Below are 9,329 nucleotides of genomic sequence, written 5' to 3' on the forward strand. Positions count from 1 at the left end.
TAAAAATAGAGAAGACGGGCTCCACAAAGTTTTCTTTGACTGCCACATGCATGCCATGGCATGTGTACACAGCACACATAGAGGCGCACACGCACATGCACATGCACACACACACACACACTATTATAATACAAATATTGAAAGTAACAGAAGGAATTTAGTACAAGGTATACTGAAGTGGGAAAGGGGAATCATGAAGTAAACAAAGAATTCAGAAGTATCCCAATATTACCAACAATAGGAAGTTACACCATTATTGGAAGACAAAGGTACCAGAATCATCTATGAGAATTTAGAACCCTGGGAGATGAACGGCTCCTGTGCTTCCTATGTGTATAATACCACAGAAGGCCTACATCTGTTTGTCAGGAACCAACTTCTGCTGCAGCTCACCGCTCCAGTAAACGTGGAATTTTCTCCCATTTTTAAGAGCAAAGCCCTTATTAGACAATTAGTTCTTAAAGGTCCAACACTCTGTGATGCTCTCACAGTGTACGCTGTTGTGGGGCCATCCAAACCACAGCAGCAGCTAAGTGAGAGCTTCAGCCATGGATATGCAGACCACCTATGGGAACAAGAGGTGGGATCCAGAGAAGGGAAGTGTCATTGTCATTTCATTTTCTCCTCTTTTCTTTATCTTCAGGTATTCAGTGAAATGTTATTGGCACACTGATCAAGTCCACCTAGGTACAAACTGACATGACAGTGTGATAAGTGTGTATCATGTAGTCAAACTATGCACCATGAGCAAAGTAGACAAAGTCCAAAGCACTTCAGAGAGCCACTGGTTCTAGATAGGTCATGTATGGTAGGTGAAAACACTAAATGAAGTTGTAGAGCATACAATCAAGCATTTATAAAGCAAATGACACAAAGGTCAGTAAACTCTTCATGCTGCTGTTTTAAAATGATGTAAGAGAGGAGGGGAAGGAGAAAGAGTACAGGGGGAAGGGACACAGAGTAAAAGAATATGTAGCAACAGATAGGTCAGAAATAAAGACCACTTAAGTGCCAACCCTATTTAAAATGAGTCTGTGGGGGCGGTGCTCATAATTTTATTATCTGTATTTTAAGGTAGTGAAAAGGAAATATTAGCTACCGAGATATGAAATAGTGCAAGCTACTTGTCTGCGAAGATTTGGGGAAGCCACGAGCAAAGAGAGTATTTTATTCACATTCATTTTTTTGTGTGGAAGCAGAAAAAAATTACCCTTACCCACTAGGCTTGCCTCTTTACTATCCAAAAGCACAATGGTTCAGATACAGCACCCTTGATTTGATCTTTATTTTCTTTTTACATTTTTTTATTTGATTTAGAAACAAGCTTGCTTCATATGCTAATCCCCACTCCCTATCCCTCCCCTCCTTCCCCACTCTGCACCAGCACCTGCCCACAACCCCCTACCCAAACCCTACTCTTCTCCCCAGGGAGGGTGAGGTTTTCCATGGGGGATCTCCAAAATCTGTCATATCATCCCTAGCAGGATACATACTATTAGATTGCCCCATAGAGTTCCAAGGCCTCCTTGCTGACACCTAAATTTAGGGGGTCTGGATTAGTTCCATGCTGGTCTCTCAGCCATCGGTCTGGGGCCTATGATCTCCTCCTTGTTCAGGACCACTGATTCTGTGGGTTTCATCCATACTGTCTTGACCCCTTTCCTCATCACTCCTCCCTCTCTGCAACTGGGCTCCAAGAGTTCCGTTCAGGGTTTAGCTGTGGGTGTCTGCCTCTGCTTCCATCAGCCACTGAATGAAGGTTCATGTTTGCCTTTTTGTGACTGGGTTACCTCACTCAGGATAGTTTCTTCTAGTGCCATCCGTTTGCCTGTGAATTTCAAGATTCTATTTTTTTTCTGATGAGTAGTACTCCATTGTGTAAATGTACCACATTTTCCCTATCCACTCTTCAGTTGAGGGGCATCTAGGTTGCTTCCAGGTTCGGGAATGCTAGACTTCTTACTCCGTTGGAGGTCTACATCACATCTGTTCACAGTGTCTCTGCAGAGAAGAGAAGAGCCTTAATTTGATCTTTATGATTTAGTGACATGGTTGATTAGTAAAGACCTATTTCCATTTCCCCTATTTTTGGTTTTATGTCTACACTCTTAAAATGAGACGAACATCTAGAACTGAGTGAATAAGTGTTCAATTTTTTAACGGATTATTTTAATATGTTTTTTAAACATGGGATTATTTTATATGCCACTATCAAGTGTGTATCATTAACATTTATTTACAAAGTTGTTACTTTAAATAAATAAGTATATTAAAAACTGGAAAAAAGAGGAGGGAATTTTTAAGGTTTATTCTTCAGGCTTCAGCTAGTAGAATAGTAAAGATTTAAGACAAAAGAAACTTTCATTGCAAATATTATTTACATTCTATATTAACCTCTCAAAGAAATGCAAATGTCCAATCATTTACATAGTATAATTTATGTTGCTAGTCTGGAAAGAATAAGCAATGGTAGCAGCATGTTGGGAACATGTATGCTAAACTATCCCTGGCTCAAAAACTTAGGAATCCATAGTGGATCAAAATTAAGTCTGATTCTATTCAGCACAATGCACAATAATAAAGAGAAATGAGAATGAATAACCTCACATTCTGAAATTGCCTGAGAATTTCAAACATTGATGTTTATCTTACCTCCAAAAGATATACAGCTGGGTCTTGGAGTCATGGGAGGAAATTACCATGTAAGAAGTCTTACCTTCCTTCATGCCCTCACAAATCTTATTTTGTCTCATGTCACAAACTTAACCATGACCATATTAAGTGTCTTAATGTAAGAAATATGACTCTAAAAAGGTACCAGAAACATAGGCTACAGCACCCTGTAATTCCTGGTGTGTTTTTATTTCAGCTGTATTCCTTTTTTATGCCTATTAGAAAGACAAGGAAATACAAATTAGTACTTTTTACCTTCCTGCTTATGCCTTCCGCCAACTTTGCCTTTTAGAAAGAAAAACATAAAGGTCCCATAAGATTAATGAGTTCACATAATAAAAAAATATGGTGTGTTACATTTTCCCCAAGTCAACAAACAAGAAAAGGTGTATTGATGGTAGTAGTGTCTGTAAAGGGGATGATTTAAGGCCTGTCTTTGCAGAATCAAATAGTATGTTGGGGAGATACCTCCTTCAGTAAGAACTTGATCTTGCCCAACATATTTTGGGAAAAATAGGAAGCTTTGAATAATATGTTTGGTTTTAGTTTAACATATCTTCCATAAATAAACGTACTAGAATATTTGTTCCCCAGCTATGTATGTATCTAGGCTGAGGGAATATCTGTCCATAGGGAATGGGCTCCTAACCTCAATTCATGCACTAGGGATAAATACTGGTTCCACTGCCAGAGGCCCCATAGACTGCCTAGGCTTCCCAACTGACACCCACTTTCAGGGGGCCCAGTTAAGTCCTATGGACATTCCCCAGCTATAAGTATAGGGTCTGTGAGTTTTCACTTACTCTGGTCAGCTGTTTCTCTAATGTGGTACATTTACACAATGGAGTACTATTCAGCAGGGAAAAACAACACAATGCCCCAGGTCTTCTCTTCCACTAACAAGACCAGGAGACCAGTGGGTCTGGTGGGGCCGGACCAGGGAAAACAGGCCCTACAACCCAGGCCTGCATTCCAGTGCCTGGGGACTCCCACAGAAGTTCCCATCCCAGTGGGAGCCAAGCACCCCAGATGCCAGGTCTTTTCTTCCACAAAAGAGACCAGAGGAAACCAGCGGGTCCAGGTAAAAAAAAGGCCCTGCATCTTTGCATGCCTTCCAGTGCCTGGGGACTCCCACAGAGCCTCCCATTCCAGCAGGAGTCAAGCACCCCAGATCCCAGGTCTTTTCTTCCACCAACGAGACCAGGGAACCAGCAGGTCCAGACCAGGGAACCAGCACATCCAGGGGACCAGAGGGACCAGCAGGTCCAGGGGACCAGTGCCTGGGGACTGTCACAGAGCCTCCAATCCAGGCAGGAGCCACACAACTCAGATCCCAGGTCTTCTCTTCCACCAAAGGGACCAGGGGACCAGGTGGGAGACTGTGCACCCCAGATTCCTGGGCTTCTTCTCCATCCACGGGACCAGAACTAGGATGAGGAATAGAAGAACTACCAGAGTATTGGACTTGCTTGCACCCACCAAAATGGAACTCTGGTCCCCTAACCATTAGACCAGTAAGGGACTCTTTCTGCACCCAGTAGAAGAAGAGATGGGAAAAAAAAGACAATATAAAAATACACCCAGCAACAGAAAAACAAATATGACGCCACCAGATTCTAGAGACTCCACACAAGCAAGATTCCAACATTCCAACGCAAATGAAGCAAAAGACAATGACCTTAAAAAACAACTTCATGAAAATGATAGAGGCACTAAAAGAGGATATAGGAAAATCACTCAAAGAAATGGAAGAAAAAACAAACCAAAAAATGCAAGAAATGGAAGAAAAAGCAAACCGAAAAATTCATAAAATGCAGCAAATGGATGAAAAGATAAACCAAAAATTGCAAGAAACAATTCAAACAGTGCAAGGGTTGAAAACTGAAATAGAGACAATAAAAAAACACAATCTGAAGGAAGCCTGGAAATAGAAAAGCTGGCCAAATGGTCAGGTACTACAGATACAAGCATTACCAACAGAATACAAGAGATGGAAGAGAGAATCTTAGGTGTTGAAGATACACTAGGAGAAATGGATTCATCAACCAAAGAAAATCTTAAGTCCAACACATCCTTAATGCAAAACATCCAAGAAATATGGGACACCATGAAAAGACCAAACCTAAGAATAATAGGTATAGAAGAAGGTGAAGAAAACTACCTCAAAGGGGCAGAAAGCATATTCAACAAAATCATAGAAGAAAACTTTCCCAACCTTAAGAAAGACATGCCAATGAAGGTACAAGAAGCTTACAGAACACCAAATAGAGTGGATCACAAAAAAAAGTCCCATCGCCACATAATAATCAAGATCCCAAATATACAGAATAAGGAAAGAATATTAAGAGCAGCTAAGGAAAAAGGCCAAGTAACATATAAAGACAAACCTATCAGAATTACACCTGACTTCTCCATGGAAACTCTGAAAGCCAGAAGGCCCTGGATAGATATTCTACCAACACTAAGAGACCAGGGATGCCAGCCCAGACTACTATATCCAACAAAGCTCTCAATAACTATAGATGGAGAAAACAAGATATTCCATGACAAAACTAGATTCAAGCAATGCATATCCACTAACCCAACCATACAGAAAGTTCTGGAAGAAAAACTCCAAACCAAGGAAATTAACTACAACCAGAAAAACATAGGCATTAGAGAATCCCACTTTACCAACAGCCAAAAGAAAAAAGGGGTGGAATTCCACACATAATTCCACCACCAACAACCATTCCAAATCAAAGAAGAATGAGAAATCAATGGTCATTAATGTCCCTCAATATTAATGGCCTTAATTCACCCATAAAAATAAACAGGCTAAGAGAATGGATTCAAAGACAGAGCCCATCGTTCTGCTGCATACAAGAAACACACCTCACCCTCAAAGACAGATATTAACTGAGAGTTAAAGGTTGGGAAAAGATGTTCCAGTCAAATGGATCCAAGCAACAAGCAGGGGTAGCAATCCTAATATCTACCAAATTAGACTTTAAAATATAATCAATCAAAAGAGATGAAGGAGGTCATTACATATTCATCACAGGCGAAATGCAAAAAGATGAAGTTTCAATTCTGAACATCTATGCCCCAAATACAAAGGCATCCACATTCGTAAAAGAAACATAACTAATACTCAAAGCACATATAAAGCCCCACACACTTATAGTGGGAGACTTCAACACCCCACTCTCACCACTAGACAGGAATACCAGACAGAAACTCAACAAAGAAGCAAAGGTTCTAACAGAAGTTTTGACCCAATTGGGATTAACATATCTATAGAACATTCCATCCACATAAAAAAGAATATACCTGCTTCTCACCACCACATGGAACCTTCTCAAAAATCAGCCACATACTTGGCAACATATCAAACCTCAGCAGCTACAAAAAAAAAATGGAATAACTCCATGCATCTTATCAGACCACCATGCGTTAAAATTAGAATTCAACAACAACACAAATTGCAGAAACCCTACGAACTCATGGAAATTGAATAATGCACAACTGCACCATTCATGGGTCAAAGAAGAAATAAAAACAGAAATTGAAGACTTCTTAGAATTCAATGAGAATGAAGACACAACATACCCAAACCTATGGGACACTTGGAAAGCAGTGCTACGGGGGGAAGTTCATAGCACTAAGTGCCCACATGAAGAAACTGGAGAATAGTTATACTAGAGAATTAACAGCACAGCTGAAATCTCTAGAACACAAAGAAACAAACTCCCACAGGAGAAAAGATGCCAGGAAATAATCAAACTGAGGGCTGAAATCAATAAAGTAGAAACTAGGAAAACAATACAAAGAATCAATGTAATGAAGAGTTGGTTCTTTGAGAAAATCAACAAGATAGACAAAACTTTGTCCAAACTTACCAAAGAGCAGAGTGTGAACATGGAAATTAACAAAATCAGAAATGAAAAGGGGGACATAACAAAGGACTCTGAGGAAATTCAGAAAATCATCAGGTCATACTTTGAAAACCTGTACTCCAAAAATTCGAAAATTTAAAGGAAATGGACGACTTCCTGGATAGCTATCACTTGCCAAAATTAAATCAAGAACAGATAAGCAATTTGAATAGAACCATAAATATAACCCCTATGGAAATAGAAGCAGTCATCAAGTTTTCCAAACAAAAAAAGCCCAGGTCCAAATGGCCTCAGTGCAGAATTCTACCAGAAATTCAAAGAACAGTTTATACCAATTCTTCTCAAAGTATTCCACGTAATAGAAGTAGAAGAGTCTTTGCTAAATTTTTTATGAGGCTTCAATAACCTTGATCCCCAAGCCACACTTCAGACCAATATACCTCATGAACATTGATGCAAAAATACTCAATGAAATACTAGCAAATCAGATCCAAGAACACATAAAAACAATCATTCACCACGATCACGTAGGTTTCATCCCAGGGATGCAGGGATGGTTCAACATATGAAACTCCATCAATGTAATCCACCATGTAAACAAGCTGAGAAACAAAAATCACATTATCATCTCACTAGATGCAGAAAAAGCCTTTGACAAAATCCAACACCCCTTCATAATAAAGGTCTTGGAGAGATCTGGGATAACAAGAACATACCTAAACATAATAAAAGCTATGTACAGCAAACCAACAGCCAACATCAAACTAAATGGACAGAAACTCAACATAATTCCACTAAAATCAGGAAGAAGACAATGCTGACCACTCTCTCATACCTTTCTACTGATTCAATGCACAACCCATTAAAATACCAGCACAATTCTTCACAGACCTTGAAAGAACAATAATCAATTTTGTATGGAAATTAGGCCCAGGATAGGCAAAACAACCTTACTCAACAAAGCAACATCTGGAGGCATTATCATTCCTGATCTCAAGCTCCTTTATAGAGCTGTAGTCCTAAAAACAGTTTGGTATTGGCACAAAAATAGACAGGTAAACTAATGGAATCGAATTGAACACCCTTATCTTCAACAAAGAAGCTAAAAATATACAATGGAAAAAAGAAAGCATCTTTAACAAATAGTGCTGGCATAACTGGATGCTGGCATGTAGAAGAATGCGAATAGACCCATGTATATCACCATGCACAAAATTTAAGTTCAAATGAATCAAGAATCTCAACATAAATCCACCCACACTGAACCTCTTAGAAGAGAAAGTGAGTGGTACTCTTGAACGATTTGGTACAGGAGACAGCTTCCTGAACATAACACCAGTAGTACAGACAGTGAGATCAACAAATAATAAATGGGACCTCCTGAAACTGAGAAGCTTCTGTAAGGCAAAGGACACAGTCAGCAAAACTAAAAGGCAGCCCACAGAATGGGAAAAATATTCACTAACCCCACATCTGACAGAAGGCTGATCTCCAAAATTTACAAAGAACTCAAGAATCTAGTCTGCAAAACACCAAATAATGCAATTAATGAATGGGGTTACAGAACTAAATAGAGAATTCCCAAAAGAGGAGTCTAAAATGGCTGAGAAGCACTTGAGAAAGTGCTCAACATCCTTAGCCATCAGGGAAATGCAAATCAAAACAACTCTGAGATACCATGTTACTCCTATCAGAATGGCTAAAATCAAAAACACCAATGACAATTTATGCAGGAGAGGTTGTGGTGAAAGGGTAAGACTCCTCCACTGCTGGTGGGAGTGCCAACTTGTACAGCCACTTTGGAAATCAGCATGGAGATTCCTCAGTAAAATGGGAATAAACCTACCACAAGACCCAGCAACTCCACTCTTAGATGTATATCCAAAAGATGCCCATGATACAACAAGCATGTCTGTTCCACTATGTTCATAGCAGCATTACTTATAATAACTTGGAAGCAACTTAGATGCCCCTCAACCGAAGAGTGGATAGAGAAAATGTGGTATATTTACACAATGGAGTACTACTCAGCAGAAAAAAACAATGGAATCCTGAAATTTGCAGGCAAATGGATGGCACTAGAAGAAACCATCCTGAGTGAAGTAACCCAATCACAAAAAGAGAAACATGGCATGTACTCTCTCATATGTGGATTTTAGACATACAACTGAGGAGTGCCAGCCTACAATCCCATGGCCAGAGAGTCTGGGAAACAGAAACTTCATTCAGTGGCTGATGGAAGAAGAGGCAGACTCCCACGGCTAAGCACTGACCTGAACTCAAGAAATCCAGTGACAGAGAGGGAGGACTGATGACCAAAGGGATTAAGACTGGGCTGGTTTGAGCCCCAGAAACAGCTGACCTGACAAGGGTTAGCTCTTGTATCCCAGACTGATGCCTAGGAATCCAGCATGGGACTGATCAAGACCCCCTGAATGTGGGTGTCAGTGAGGAGGCCTAAGTAATCTGTTGAGCCTTGGGTAGTAGATCAGAATTTATCCTGGGTATACAAATGGACTTTGGGCTCCCATCCAACAATGAGAGATGCACTCTCACCCTGAACTCTTGGGGGATGGTCTAGGCCCTGCCTTGGATGAAATGACAGACTATGGACACCCCAATGGAGGGCCTCACCCTCCCTGGGGAAATGAGGTGATATTTGGGGGGTTGGTGGGAGGGCGTGGGAGGAGGGGAGGGTAAGGGAGAGGGACCTGGAATTGACATGTGAAGCAACCTTGTTTCTAATTTAAATTTAAATTGAATATATATATATATATA

This window comes from Mesocricetus auratus, unplaced genomic scaffold, assembly GCF_017639785.1.
Source record: "Mesocricetus auratus isolate SY011 unplaced genomic scaffold, BCM_Maur_2.0 Super-Scaffold_100023, whole genome shotgun sequence".
NCBI lineage: Eukaryota > Metazoa > Chordata > Mammalia > Rodentia > Cricetidae > Mesocricetus > Mesocricetus auratus.